Genomic DNA, 14,829 nt, shown 5'->3' on the forward strand with positions numbered 1-14,829 from the left:
GAGTGTGCAGCATGACAGAGGAGCTGACAGAGAGCAGAGCTATGACACAAAACAAATCACACCGTGTTAAAGGCAAGCGAATAGAAGTGGGTCTTCAAGCGAGACTTAAAGACTGAGAGTGTGGGAGCCTGCCGGACACTCAGTGGAAACTCATTCCACAGTCGTGGACCTGCAACAGAGAAAGCCCTGTCACCCCTGAGCTTACGACGGGTTTCTGGGACTGAGAGAAGCATCTGGTCTGCTGACCTCAGAGAGCGCGGTGGGACATATGGCTGCAGAAGATCAGTGAGATAGGATGGGGTGGAACTGTTCAGTGATTTAAAAACATACATGAGAATTTTGAAATGGATCCGAAGGTGAATGGGTAGCCAGTGCAGGGAGGCCAAAACTGGCGTGATGTGCTCTCTATAGCCTGTACCAGTTAAAAATCGGGCTGCAGCATTTTGGACCAGTTGTAGACGAGCAATGGAGGACTGACTGATTCCAAACAGAAGTGAATTGCAATAATCAAGCCTAGAGGTTATGAAGGCGTGGATCACTGTCTCAAGGTTCTTTTTGGAGAGTATAGGCTTCAGCTTAGACAGCCGTCTCAGCTGAAAAAAACAGGATTTTACCATCATGTTTACGTGACTGTTGAGTTTTAAGGATGGGTCCATTATCACCCCCAGATTAGTGACCTTTTGTTTCTCTAGCGGGGCTAGAGAGAAAAGGTCAATGTCATGGTTCATGAGTGAGCCACTGGGATGGAACAGCATGACTTCAGACTTCTTCTCATTGAAGCTTAAGAAGTTTAAAGCCATCCAGTCCCGGATGTCAGCCAGGCAGTCAAGAAGAGGCTGAATAGAGCGTGTGCCCCTGTGCCTCAGGGGAAGTAAATTTGGCAATCATCGGCGTAGAAATGAAAGGGTATGTCGTGTTTGCGGAAGATAGCACCTAGTGGCAGCAGGTATAAAGAAAAGAGAAGGGGACCGAGGATGGACCCCTGCGGTACCCCCCACTGGAGCGCTGTCGATGCCGACAATGGCATAATAAACACTGTTCTTTTGTACTTCCCCTGTCTCTGCCTCGTTCTGGGTCTCATAACATCTGGGTTCCCCGCGCAACCTTAACAGAAATGCTCCAGCCACAAAAGACCCAGAATAAGACCAAGAGCGAGCAGACACCCCCCGGGTCCGCGGAGGAGCGGATCGACGGGTTGGATAAGGTTCTTCATCAGGTGCTGACTCACCAGACTACGGTCCAGTCCAACCTTCAGGAGCTCGGAGGTATGATTTATTCCATTAAACGTCAGCTGCAAGCTTCTGCCTCCTCAGCTCCTGTCGTTCCGCCAGCCCCCGTGGCTCTTGGTTCCACTCCTCCTGTTCAACAAATATTCATTAAACCATCTGAGTTCTTCACCGGAGACCCTGACCAATGTGGCGGCTTCTTGCTCCAGTGCCGACTCGCCTTCGAGGGTGCTCCCTCCCAGTTCTCGTCGGACACGGCCAAAATCACCTTCTTCGTAAACCAACTCAAAGGTAACGCTCTCCGGTGGGCTCACTCGTTCCTCTTGGGTCATGATAACCCCCCTGCTTCCTATGAACTTTTCCTTTGAGAGTTTCGTAGGATTTTTGACCGTCCCCTGCAGACATCAAATGCCGCCAAGCGGTTGTTGAATTTACGACAGGGCCGTCGTAATGCCTCGGAGTTCGCTCTGGAGTTTCGGATCCTTGTTGCCCAAACAGGATGGGACGAGCCCGCCCTCCAAGGTATTTTCCTTAACGCTCTGTCTGATTTTTTCAAAGACCAGCTGGCCACGCGAGATGAACCCGAGACTTTCGACAAACTGATAGACCTTGCCATCTCAATCGATGACCGTTTCCGGGAGAGAAGGAGAGAGGCAAACTACAATTCCCATCGACCCTCGACTTCCGGGTTTCCGACTTCTCCAGGTGAGCCCAAGTCTGCACCTCAGCACTACGTATCCCATAATCCTCCCACTTCCGGGTTTACGACCCTTCGCCATGAGTCCGCTTCGCCCAAACAATCCCCTGTGAACTACAACTCCCAGTCTTCCATGCTTCCTGGTTACAACCAATCATCTTCTTTTCCCCCACGGGATCGCTCCCCAGAGCCTATGCAGGTGGGGCGCGCACGGCTGACTCCTGCAGAGAGACAGCGGCGTGTATCTGCCCGTCTCTGCATTTATTGTGGTAATCCCGGTCATTTTCTGCCCCACTGTCCGTTTCGGGGAAACGAGAACTTCCACCAGTAAAGCGGGAGTTACTGGTGGGAACGTCTGCGTTAACCTCCCCATTCAAACTATTACTTCCCATGGTCATTCAGACACCTGACCATCGCTTTTCGTTTTCAGCTCTCATCGATTCAGGTGCTGAACAAAACTTGATCAGCGCTGACTTAGTTAAAGAATATTCATTACCCACTCGAGAGATTCCTTCGATTTCTGTCTCCGGCTTAACCGGAGACACTCTGACCCCTATTAAGTTAAAGACCACCGAGTTACATGTCATTATCTCAGGAAATCATCATGAGATGACTGATTTCTTTATATTTAATTCTCGTACCCCCCAAGTAATTTTAGGTTTCCCCTGGGTTCGAAATCCCAATCCAGTAATTAACTGGGAGCGCGGCTGCGTTGATAAATGGAGCGACAGGTGTCTCAGCAACTGTCTTCGCTCTGCCATTAAAGAGTTCCCTCGGAACGCGCCTCCTCTAGAGGAGATCAACCTCACCTCGGTTCCTGCTGAATACCGCGACCTGGCGGCTGTTTTCAGCAAGCAGCGCGCCTTGTCTCTTCCTCCTCACCGTCCCTATGACTGCTCGATTGACTTGTTACCTGGCGCCCCCTTGCCGTCAAGTAGACTTTACAACCTTTCTGGTCCTGAAAGAGAATCTATGTCCAATTATATTAATGAGTCTCTTGCCTCTGGCATTATTAGACCTTCGACCTCCCCTGTGGGAGCTGGCTTTTTCTTCGTTTCCAAAAAAGATAAATCAGTCCGGCCATGTATTGACTATCGCGGTTTAAACAATATAACCATTAAAAATAAATATCCTCTTCCTCTCATTGATTCTTTAAAAGAACAATTACAGTTGGCCTCTTGTTTTTCCAAACTCGATCTACGAAACGCGTACCACCTCGTGCGTATTAAAGAGGGCGACGAGTGGAAAACAGCTTTTTGCACCCCCTTGGGCCATTTCGAGTACTTAGTTATGCCTTTTGGGTTGACCAATGCCCCCGCTGTTTTTCAGGCGCTCGTTAATGACGTTTTGCGCTATTTCATTGGTAATTTTGTGTTTGTGTACCTCTATGACATCCTTATTTATTCCCGCGACCCCTCTCAACACACGGCCCACGTTCGCACGGTCCTCCAGCGGCTGCTGGAGAACCAGTTATTTGTCAAAGCAGAGAAGTGTGAGTTTAACACCTCCACTGTCTCGTTTCTAGGTTTCATTTTTGAGGGAGGTCGTTGCCGAACCAATCCCGAGAAAACCAGGGCGGTTGTCGACTGGCCGACCCCCGAGTCCAGGAAGCAGTTACAACGCTTCCTGGGCTTTGCAAATTTCTATCGACGATTTATTAAAAATTACAGCCTGTCGCCGCCCCCCTGTCTCAGCTCACTTCAACTGCCCGTGCCTTTCATTGGACCCCAGAGGCCGAGACCGCCTTTACGAGACTCAAGTCTCTCTTTTCCTCCGCGCCCATCCTTTGCCATCCAGACCCTACGCACCAGTTCATCTTGGAGGTGGACGCTTTCGACACTGGGGTAGGGGCGGTCCTTTCCCAGCGATCTCCTCAGGACAATAAGGTCCATCCCTGCGCCTTCTTCTCTCGGCGTCTCTCCCAAGCAGAACGCAACTACGACGTGGGCAACCGCGAGCTGTTGGCAGTCAAGCTTGCATTAGAGGAATGGCGGCACTGGTTAAAAGGCACTGAGACCCCTTTTTTGGTTTGGACTGATCATAAAAATCTAATTTACCTGAGGAACGCCAAGCGTCTGACCCCCCGTCAGGCCCGTTGGTCGCTTTTCTTTAATCGATTTAATTTTGTCCTGACTTTTCGCCCGGGCTCCAAAAACATTAAGCCTGATGCCCTGTCCAGGCACTTCACTCCTCCTGATTCGCCCAAGGTCTCAAACCCTATTATTCCTTCCTCTTGTATCGTTGGCTCCCTCTCTTGGCCCATCACCGCCACTGTCCAACAGGCCCTCCTCTCCGAACCTGATCCAGGTGGTGGTACCCCCGGCACTCTCTTCGTTCCCTCCAGCGTGCGGTCCCAGGTGCTCCAGTGGCTCCATTCCAACAAACTTTCTTGTCATCCTGGAGTCAACTGCATGCTTTCACTCACCAAGACCCATTTCTGGTGGCCCTCCATGACCAAGGATGTCAAGGACTTCGTTTCCGCTTGCCCTGTCTGTGCCAGGAACAAGTCGGGAACTCAACCTTCGGCTGGGCCCCTGCTCCCCCTCCCGACCCCTAGTCGCCCATGGTCCCACATCGCCCTCGACTTTGTGACCGGTCTTCCCCCATCTGATGGCAACACCACCATCCTCACTGTAGTTGACCGTTTTTCGAAGGCCGCTCATTTTGTCCCCCTCCCTAAGCTCCCCTCTGCCCTTGAAACTGTCCATCTACTCACCCTCCATGTGTTTCGGCTCCATGGTATCCCCTCGGACGTCGTCTCTGACCGACGTCCCCAGTTCATTTCACAGGTCTGGCACTCCTTTTGCAAGTCGCTCGGGGCGTCCATTAGCCTCACCTCTGGTTACCATCCTCAGGCTAACGGACAAGCTGAGCGCTGCAATCAGGAGTTGGAGTCCACCCTGCGTTGCCTGGTCGAGTCGAACCCTTCCTCTTGGAGCCGGCACTTGGTCTGGGTTGAGTACGCCCACAACTCCCTCCGCTCCTCTGCCACGGCATGTCCCCTTTTGAGGCCTCCCTCGGCTACCTTCCTCCCCTGTTCCCCGAGTCTGAGTCTGACTGTTCGGTCCCATCCCTCCAGCATCATTTTCGGCGTTGCCGTCGCATCTGGCGCCAGGCCAAGGCGGCCCTCCTTAGGACAGCAGCCCAGGCTAAACGGTTAGCTGACAGCCACCGTTCAGAGACGCCCGCCTACCAAGTCGGCCAGCAGGTTTGGTTGTCCACTAGGGACATCAAGCTGCGGGACACCTCCCGCAAACTGGCCCCCCACTTCATTGGTCCCTTCCCCATCACCCGTATCATAAATCCTGCTGCGGTCTGCCTCCAACTCCCCAGGGCCTTGAGGATTCACCCCACCTTCCATGTCTCACAGGTAAAGCCTGTTTCCCTCAGTCCTTTGTGTCCCCCGTCTGACCTCCCTCCGCCGCCCCGCCTGATCGACAACCACCCTGCGTTCACAGTCCGTTCCATTTTGGACGTGCGACGCAGGGGTAGGGGTTTCCAATACCTGGTCGATTGGGAGGGGTACGGTCCTGAGGAGAGGTCATGGATCCCCAGGTCCTTCATCCTCGATCCCAGTCTCATCTCCAGGTTCTTTACAGACCACCCGAGAAGCACCTCAGGTCGCCAGGAGGCGATTCTTGGGGGGGGGTACTGTAAGGGTCCCACTGTCTGCAGCCTGCCTTGCTGATGGCCGCTGATTACCAACACCTGGCGGCCATCAGCTTGATGAGCCTCTCCATCTACTTAAGGCTGCAGTCCGGTGTGATTCAACGCTGGAGCATATCACCTCTCATGGTATAGTACTGTTGAGCTAGAAATGTCTAGGTGAAAAGAATTTGTTCACCTTTTGCTCTTTTTTCCAGTTTCCTGGTTCCTTCGTGTTTTTGGATTCTCCTCGTGGCCTGACCTGGATCCCTCGGCCTGTCAGGTTTCCCTCGTGCCTCTTTGCATCCAGTTGCCAGTCTTCCTCGTTCCCCCTTGGACTCTTGTTGGATTTCCCTCTGCTGCTCTCTCCCTGGACTGAAGGACCAGCTCACCTCCTTCGGGTTTGGATTGTAAGGACAAGACGCTCTTTAAACAAACCACTCTGGTCTTCCCCGTTGGACAAACATTAACCTGTCGTCCCTCTTTCCAGGAGCCGCTGAGAAGCAGCGTGTGGACTTTAATATATCACTGTACATAATAAACACTGTTTTTTTGTACTTCCCCTGTCTCTGCCTCGTTCTGGGTCTCATAACATCTGGGTTCCCAGCGCAACCTTAACAAAATTGGAGAAAGGAGAAGAACAGAAAGAAACAGGAGAGAAGAAACAATTATTTCACGACTCAGAATTGGGCACACTGGACTGAACAGCACATTATGTTTAATAGGGAAACATCAGACAGGGACATGTGAGTGTGGAGAAGAGGAAACCATAGAACACATTATTTTGCATTGCAGGAGATACCAGGTTCAAAGAAAGAAATTGATTAGACATCTTAGTAAAATGAAAATGAAATTAGACATTATTGAATTATTGCAGAAAGATTCAGGAAACAGAGGTTATCAAGCTATATTTTATTTTTTTTAAACGGTGTAGGTTGTATAATACGATATAAAAGGAAAGAGTTTTTTTTTTTTTTTTGTCATGCGGTCCACACTCCTTACCAGTTGGTGGTGGTAATGCTTCCTTCAGTTGTTTGCCAACTGCCAATATAACAAGAAGAAGAAGAATGTCTACAAACCTCAATGAACTCGAGCAGCATTTATAGTTAGATCCACTATGCGAATGTGCTATTTATAAGACTGAGTTTGCTGCAGGGTCTCAGACTGAAAAAGTAATTTGGATTAAAGACAAAACCTTTAAACAAAGAATTTGTTCAGAGGACCTGACTCTACCTGTTTATATTAATAATTAGAGTGGGCAAAAAATGTTTTAGTTATGTGAGCGACAAATACAGTCAAACAAAAAATTACCATTTTAGGTTACTGCTAATGGCGGTTCTACTAGGTTCTGGCTGATAGGGTGCAGTTAGATGTGCGCATGCATATTTTTAAATTTTAACTTGTGTTTGTCTAATAAATAATGAGATGGTAATTTATATTGTGTTTATTTTGCATGTGTTGTTAGATTTAAATAAATGTAGATCCTGGTAAGGGTCAGATTTTTTTATGTCCTGATACATAAAACCTTAGATTTATAGTGGGCAGATTTTATTTTTGCCATGACTGCACATGTGCATGTTGTATATTAGTGTTGTTTTGAGCTGCTGCCTGTTTTGGCAGGAACACTCTTGTACATGGTATTTTTAAACGTAATAGTATTTTCATGTTCAATAAATATTAAAATACATAAATTAAATATATTCTTGTTTTCTTGTATTAACTTGAATCATTCTTAATGTTACAATTGCATAAGTAGACAAGATAAAACCTTCCCTTTATTCTCAACTCCTGAAGTACACAGCATGATAAATAAAACAATGTATTTATTTGGAAGCAGGAGCTCTCATTTTGAGCTCAAGCCAATGCTTTGGCTCTTTAAAATATTTTTTATTGTGCTTGACAAAAAGCTAATTTTGATTTTGGTGAAATAATTAAATTAATGGTAATAACAATAAAAAAAAAGAAAGTGATTAAGATGTGTTTGTATTTTTTTTTAAGCAAACCCTTAATAAATAGTAGTCTGCAGACAGAGTAATCCTAATACAACCTTAAGTCTTGTTTAGATAATGATTTATCCCAGTCACAAAGAGGTATATATTAGGTACTCTTCTTTATGTATTGTGTTTTTCAGTAGTCTGTGCTTTTTAACCTTTGTTGTTTTCATATAATGCTTCTATATACTTTTACATAAAATAAGATATGTCAAATGTTAAGGTTGGCAGCACGGTGGCGCAACTGGTAGAGCTGCTGCCTCTCAGCGAGCAGGTCCCTGGTTCAAACCCCGGTCCAGGGGCCTTTCTGAGTGGAGTTTGCATGTTCTCTTCGTGCATGCGTGGGTTTTCTCCGGGTACTCCGGTTTCCTCCCACAGACCAAAAACATGCATGTTAGACTGATTGGCAACTCTAAATTGTCCCTAGGTGTGAGTGAGAGAGTGAATGGTTGTTTGTCTCGTTTGTCTCTATGTGTCCCTGTGATGGACTTGCGACCCGTCCAGGGTGTACCCCGCCCCTCGCACAGTGATTGCTGGACATGGGCACCAGCGACCCCCGTGAGCCAAAATGGAATAAGCGGGTAAAGATAATGGATGGATGGAAATGTTAAGGTTAGGGTCTGTGAAGAGCAGGTATTGAACACATTATCAGCATGTCTGCAGTATGTTGGCTTCACAGGAGCCAGGCTGTGCTATCTGCAAAGTAACAATAAGTTTAAAAGCTTCTCGAAAACAGGGTAAAACAAGGCATAAATCAGAGGGTTTATACAGGAGATAAAATAAAACAGAAAGACCAATAAAGGGGCATATAGAGTACTGGTCACATTATTTTAAAAAATGAAAGTAAACATAATAAGGACATAAACATAGATATACAACAACAAGAATACCAAGAGTCCTAGCTGCTTTTAACTCTGATTTCTTTGTTGTTCAATTCATTGAATTGTTTAAGGTAATAGCTGCTAAGTGAGAGCACACGGCACGAGCCTGAGACACAGCCATTACAAATACCCTCGTACAAAATGACAATGACTGCAATGGGGACAATAAAGTCCAGAGTGAAATCAACTAAATGTGCAAGAGAATCGGTAACAAAGGCACACTGCCCAATGCAGGAGTTACTCCGGCCTGGTTTAAATATTTCATCTTTGAAAAATATAACTCAGTGAAAAGCATTACTGATCCAACACAGACAAACACACCATTTGACTCTTTTCATAGTGATTTTGACCGGATAATGCAGAGGGTGACAAATAGCCACATAGCGATCAACTGATATGAGAACAATATTTCCAGTTGAAACTGAAACAATATGAACAATTTGAAAACCATAAAAAAGCACATATTTCCCCAGCAGGTGATTTTTTAACTCTGAATGTTAGGAAGCACCTTGTATCTGTGACTTTCCTTCCCTCCATTGATTACCGTGACATTATTTACATGAACGCTCCTACAAGAACCCTGCAGATGTTGGATGCTGTCTATCATGGTGCACTAAGATTCATAACTGGCTGTGATTATCGTACCCACCACTGCACCCAGTATTCAATGGTTAACTGGTCATCATTATCTTCACGCAGACTCTCTCACCGGTACATTTTCATCTTTAAATCACTTCTTGGTCTGCTGCCTTCATACATCTCCTCCTACATGTCTCTGAGTGAGTGCAGCTACAGCGTGCGCTCTCAGGATATTATTACCTGCAGTGTTCCATCAGTGTGAACTGAATTAGGCAAAAGGGCCTTCTCCTACTCTGCTCCTGTTTCCTGAAATATTTTACAAAAAGATCTGAAGCTCTCGACCTTGACCTCTCTAAGTGGCTTTAAGAATTTGTTGGACTCCTGGCAGGGACCAATGCAGACATGTTCCTGTTTTTGGTTTTCTACATTCACCTTAGAATCTAGCTGTTTTTTGTTACTTTTCTTTTTTTTTAGCCATCCTATTTGTTAAAAATAAATAAATAAATAAATTGTATGACTTTTTATAACTGTTTATTGTCACTGTTGTCCATTGTTGACATTATTCTTTGTTGAAATCAGGTCTCTCTTGTAAATGAGTCCTCGGGGCTCAATGGGATTTACCTGTCTAAATAAAGGTTGAATGAATATTTCTAAAGGCATCAAAAGGAGACCCACAAGAAAGTCTGAGACAGCTAGAGAGAGAAGGAAAATGTTAGTGGGTGTGTAGAGCTACCTGCAAAGAGACAGAGAAGTGTTAGTAACATGTAATAACAAAATATCTGTAAAAAATAAACAAAAAACTGTCAAAAATGATCAAGTGGCTAAAACAACATATTGGTTTTGATAATAATTTAATATATGCCTGAAGTGGGAGACTGAGATAGTTACAAGCAGATTGAGAGTTGCGTTGCTGCTGATGTTTAGAATCACCACATCAGGCCAGTGAGGTGTTGGCTTTTTGCAGGAGGTGTTGAAGAGTTGTGGAACACAAAATTCTTCTTTGTCATGTAGCTCCATCATCAGACAATAGCAGCTCCAGCAGCACTGTGGACAATTGTGTTTGAACTGCTGACTTATCTTTTCTTACTGTATGTCCCTTTTTTGCATTTAATAGAAGTGTTTCCTCTCAGCGAGAAGGTTGCTGCACTAAATGTTGGCCTGGGACCTTTGTGGGGGGAGCTTTAATGTTCTCTCTGTGCATGCATAGTCTGTCCCTTGCTCAGTGACTGGTGAATACTGGCACCAGTGACCTCTGTGACCAAAAAGAAAAAAAAAAAAAAAACGAAAAGATAATGGATAGGTGGATGAATGGATGAATATAATGAATGAAGATAGATGCCCCCTTTTTTAGTTTTTATAAAATCTTGCTGTTGCTTCTCTCTCATATTATACAGGACAGATATTAAACTGGCCAGCATAAAGCCAAATTAAAATATTTAAAAAATATACACAATCTGTTAAGGAATCAGATACATCATCTCTTGGAAAGGAATAATAATGGCAATTCCTTAGCTACCATATTTTAGGATTTGTGTGTTTTTGTGGTGTTTGTCTTATTGTAATTTTATTTATTTTTCTGAGCTTGTACTTGTTTTCTGCTTTCCCCAGTGTTTCTCCTCCCATGTTGTCAGCTCCTGCTTCACCTGTTCCCAATCCTAATCACCCCAGGTGTTCATCATTGTGTCTCATTAGTGCCCCTTTAAGTTGAGCTTCTCTGTGTTTCCATCTTGTCCATGGGTTGTGCTTTCTGCAGCCATCATGGTCTGTTCCATTGTGTCTCCCAGTGAAAATTACTCGCTGTATGTTTTGCTGCCACGCCAGACTTTGTTTTTATGTTGTTTTTTTCTTAAATAAATCAGTTTTATTTATTTTATCCTTGAGTTTCTCCGTGTCTGTCTGCACCCTGGATTTAACTTTCCACCAATCATGATAGAATCCATGAACCATACGGAACCCAGCAGAAAGATCAACCTTTTTGAGTACTTGGCTTGAGCAGTAGAAAAGATTGCCCAATGGATAAGGGAACATTAAAAGAGAAAGTGGGTGCTGTGTGCGCAGTCTGTCATCCGGTGAAGTGGATTTGAGTTGAGAGGGTTCAGACCTGCCCAGAGAAGAAGACACCGCAGCCCAGAAGTCAAGATTCTCTCATCACCTCTTTCGGTGGATGAAAAAGAGAGGAATGGGGTCTCAATTTTGAGGAATCCGCCTGGCATTTAAACCAGTTTCCTCCTCTCACCACACTCGCCTCCATTTCCTCACAGCTGTCCAGCACCTCGCTACCCTCCTCCATCCCATTCGTCTCTTGAGTTCCCCTTGCAGCTCGGTGAGGCTTAAATCCTGAGTTCCCCGAGTGGCCAGCAGCAGAGGATCCGGGGTCCTACGGCAAGCCCTGGTCTTTCCCTTTCCCAGGTTCTTGCCTCTACCATGGGAGGGGCCAACAGCAAACCCAGGTCTGGTTGTCTTCTCCAGCTGGTCCTCTCCATGTACAAACTCAGCTTTACTGCTCTCCAGAGTCTTCAGGATACCACACTCCATGTGTCTCCACATGCATCAAGGACAAGGACCCACCTTCCTGTGTCTCTGTGGGGGATGACAACCCACTTTCCTGTGTCTTACTGGGTGTTGAGGAGGGTAACCCACCTTGCTGTGTCTTTGTGGGTGTCAGTCATGATGACCTACCTACCTGCATCTCCATGGGTGTCTGGGATGATGACCCACCTCCTTCATGCCTCTCCGTGGGTGTCGGGGACAACAACCACCACTCTGACTCTGGTCCTGCTGCTGCTTCTTCTCTAGTGGGTCCTGTCAAGTGATGTGCATTTTAGGTGAAGTATGAAGTCAGTGCTCATGACCTAAAAGAAGGTTAAGAGCAGTACAAACAACAGTTTCCGAGTATGTGTTCTGAAAAATCAAGAAATGTTTATTTACTGAAACAAATCTATATGTAACAGTGTGTGAAGTCTTTCTAATGTACTATGTTTTAAGAGTGTGAAATCCTATGAATTAAGACTTAATCAATCAATGTTGAAGACATTATAGAGCTTAAATTAAGAGATTATATGGAAAGCTTACATTGAAAGTGAATCAATTTTAAATGATTACGAGTAAATGAATTAACGTTACTGACTAAAAAATGAAGAGAATCAATGGTCAAAAGGTCAAGTCCACAGCTTAATATTCATGTGTCAAATCACCACAGGAAGTGGAAGTCTGAACAGATGTCCAGAGGTAATAGAGGAAGTTATCTGTAGAAAAAGAAGAATTTATCTTCAGAAAACAAGAACAAGTTACCTTAAGTGAAGAGGCTCTCTCAGAAAAAGAGGAAGTTCTCTGCAGAAAAACAGGAAAACAGACCCAGTGGCAGTCAAAGATATTTTTAGCAATGGCAGTGACGTTGAACATGTGATCTGACGTTGAATAGTCTGTATCCAGGGCTGTTGCTATGCAGAAATTATGCAATAAGCAGACAAATGTATAAAAAGGCTCAGCATTCACGATCGGGGCTGAAGCACTTGGACAGTTTTAAAGGACAGTCCATTCAGGAATTCAGTAACTAAAGGAACTTGAAGATCCGAAGAGAAGAATGTTTTTTTTCTCAGCTCAGACCGGACCTGAAAGCCAACTCAAGTTTCCAAGATTGGTTTTTATTGAACGCAATATGAAATATTCTTCAAAATCATCTGAGGGATGATTGTCACCAGCTTCATCAGTCAAGGACCCCCTTTGTTCTAGAATTGCGCCGCTCAAGGTGGCTGCATGTTGGTGGGTGGTTAGAGCAGTCGTCCTCCAATGCAAGAGTTGGGGGTTCGAATCCACCAGCAGTCACATGCCGAAGTGTCCCTGGGCAAGACACTGAACCCCTCACTGCTTCCGATGTGTGTCCCATTGGTGTATGAATGTGATAAAACACTGATTAGTCTCTTTAGAATGATTTGTTCAATTAGCTTTGTAGAGATCTAGTATAGTTCATTCAACATTTATTTAGACATGTAAATCCCATTGAGCCTCGAGGACTCATTTACAAGAGAGACCTGATTTCAACAAAGAATGATGACAACAATGGACATCAGCGACAACAATAAACAGTTATAAAAAGTCATACCCCAGGCTTTTTTTTTTAAACAAATAGGATGGCTAAAAAAAAGGTAACAAAAAAAAAAAAAAACAGATAGATTCAAAGGTGAATGTAGAAAACTAAAAACAGGAACATGTCTGCATTGGTCCCTCCCAGGAGTCCAACAGATTCTAAAAGCCACTTAGAGAGGTCAAGGTCGAGAGCTTCAGATGTTTTTGTAAGGTATTCCAGGAAACAGGAGCAGAGTAGGAGAAGGCCCTCTTGCCTAGTTTAGTTCTCACTGAGGGAACACTGCAGGTAATAATGTCCTGAGAGCGCACGCTGTAGCTGCACTCACGCAGAGACATGTAAGAGGAGATGTATGAAGGCAGCAGACCAAGAAGTGATTTAAAGATGAAAATGTACCAGTGAGAGAGTCTGCGTGAAGTTAATGATGTCCAGTTAACCAGTGAATACAGGGTGCAGTGGTGGGTACAATAATCACAGACAATTATGAATCTTAGTGCACCATGATAGACATCATCCAACATCTGCAGCATCCAACATCAGCAGAGTTCTTGTAGGAGTGTTCATGTAAATAATGTCACCGTAATCAATGGAGGGAAGGAAAGTCACAGATACAAGGCGTTTCCTAGCAATCAGGGTTATACAGGATCTGTTTCTGAAAAAGAAACCCAGTTTAACTTTCAGTTTCTTTACCAAGTTTTCCACATGAAGCTTAAAAGAGAGATTCAAGTCGACCAAGATACCCAAATATTTATAGGAATCAACAAACTCAATCGGGACACCATTTGAGGATAAAATTGGAGGAAGAACTGCTGGGACCAACTTCCTATTTGAAAAAAGCATCCCTTTGGTTTTGTCGGCATTTAGGACAAGTTTGAGGCAGAACAAATCTGTGTGTATGTTGTTAAATGCAGAGTTCAAAAGCTGGAAAGCCTTATCAACATTTTAGCTCGACAATAAACAACTGTGTCATCAGCATAGAAATGTATGGATGCATTAGGGATGTTTTTACCTACATTATGTATGTAGATTGTAAAGAGGGTGGGTCCTAAGACTGAGCCTTGTGGTACACCATTGTTGACTGTTAAATAACTGGAGGAAGTACCATTATGTTGAACACATTGCCTCCGGTCTGAGAGATAGTTAGAGAACCAACCAATGGTATGTTCTGAGAAACTGATTTCTGAGAGTTTATGACACAAAATGTTATGATCCACAGTGTCAAAAGCTTTAGATAAGTCTAAGAAAAGTGCAGCACAATAATCCTTAGCATCCAGTGCTTCAACAACGTCATTAAGAACCTTCAGTGAAGCAGTGGTTGTGCTGTGTTGTTTCCTGAAACCAGATTGATGTGGAGGTAAGATGTTAAATTACAGATATTTTTTGATTTGAGAGTTTATCAGTTTTTCTAGAACCTTGGTTAAAATGCAGAGTTTAGAGATGGGTCGATAGTTGTTCAGTGAGGTGGGGTCACCTCCCTTCAGCAAAGGAAGAACAAAGGCTGTTTTCCAAGTGTCTGGGATGGAGTTTTGTCTTATGGAGAGATTGAAGATGTGGGTCACAGGGACTGTGATGATATGAGCAGCCAGCCTTAAGAAATAAGGTGGAAGTTCATCTGGACCTGAAGATTTTTTAGGATCAAGATCTTTTAACAGTTTATTAACCTCACTAACTGAGAACGAAGAAAAAGAGAAGCTGTGATTAACTGAGGATTGACTTGTAAAAGGGA

General features: G+C 44.7%; 1 pseudogene; it reads right to left on the bottom strand.

The window, feature by feature from the left end:
* Nucleotides 1-8,207: 8,207 nt before the first annotated feature.
* On the bottom strand, nucleotides 8,208-11,566 carry LOC119419402 (annotated as a pseudogene).
* Nucleotides 11,567-14,829: the final 3,263 nt, after the last annotated feature.

Source organism: Nematolebias whitei, chromosome 13 (genome assembly GCF_014905685.2).
Source record: "Nematolebias whitei isolate Nwh7 chromosome 13, NemWhi1, whole genome shotgun sequence".
NCBI lineage: Eukaryota > Metazoa > Chordata > Actinopteri > Cyprinodontiformes > Rivulidae > Nematolebias > Nematolebias whitei.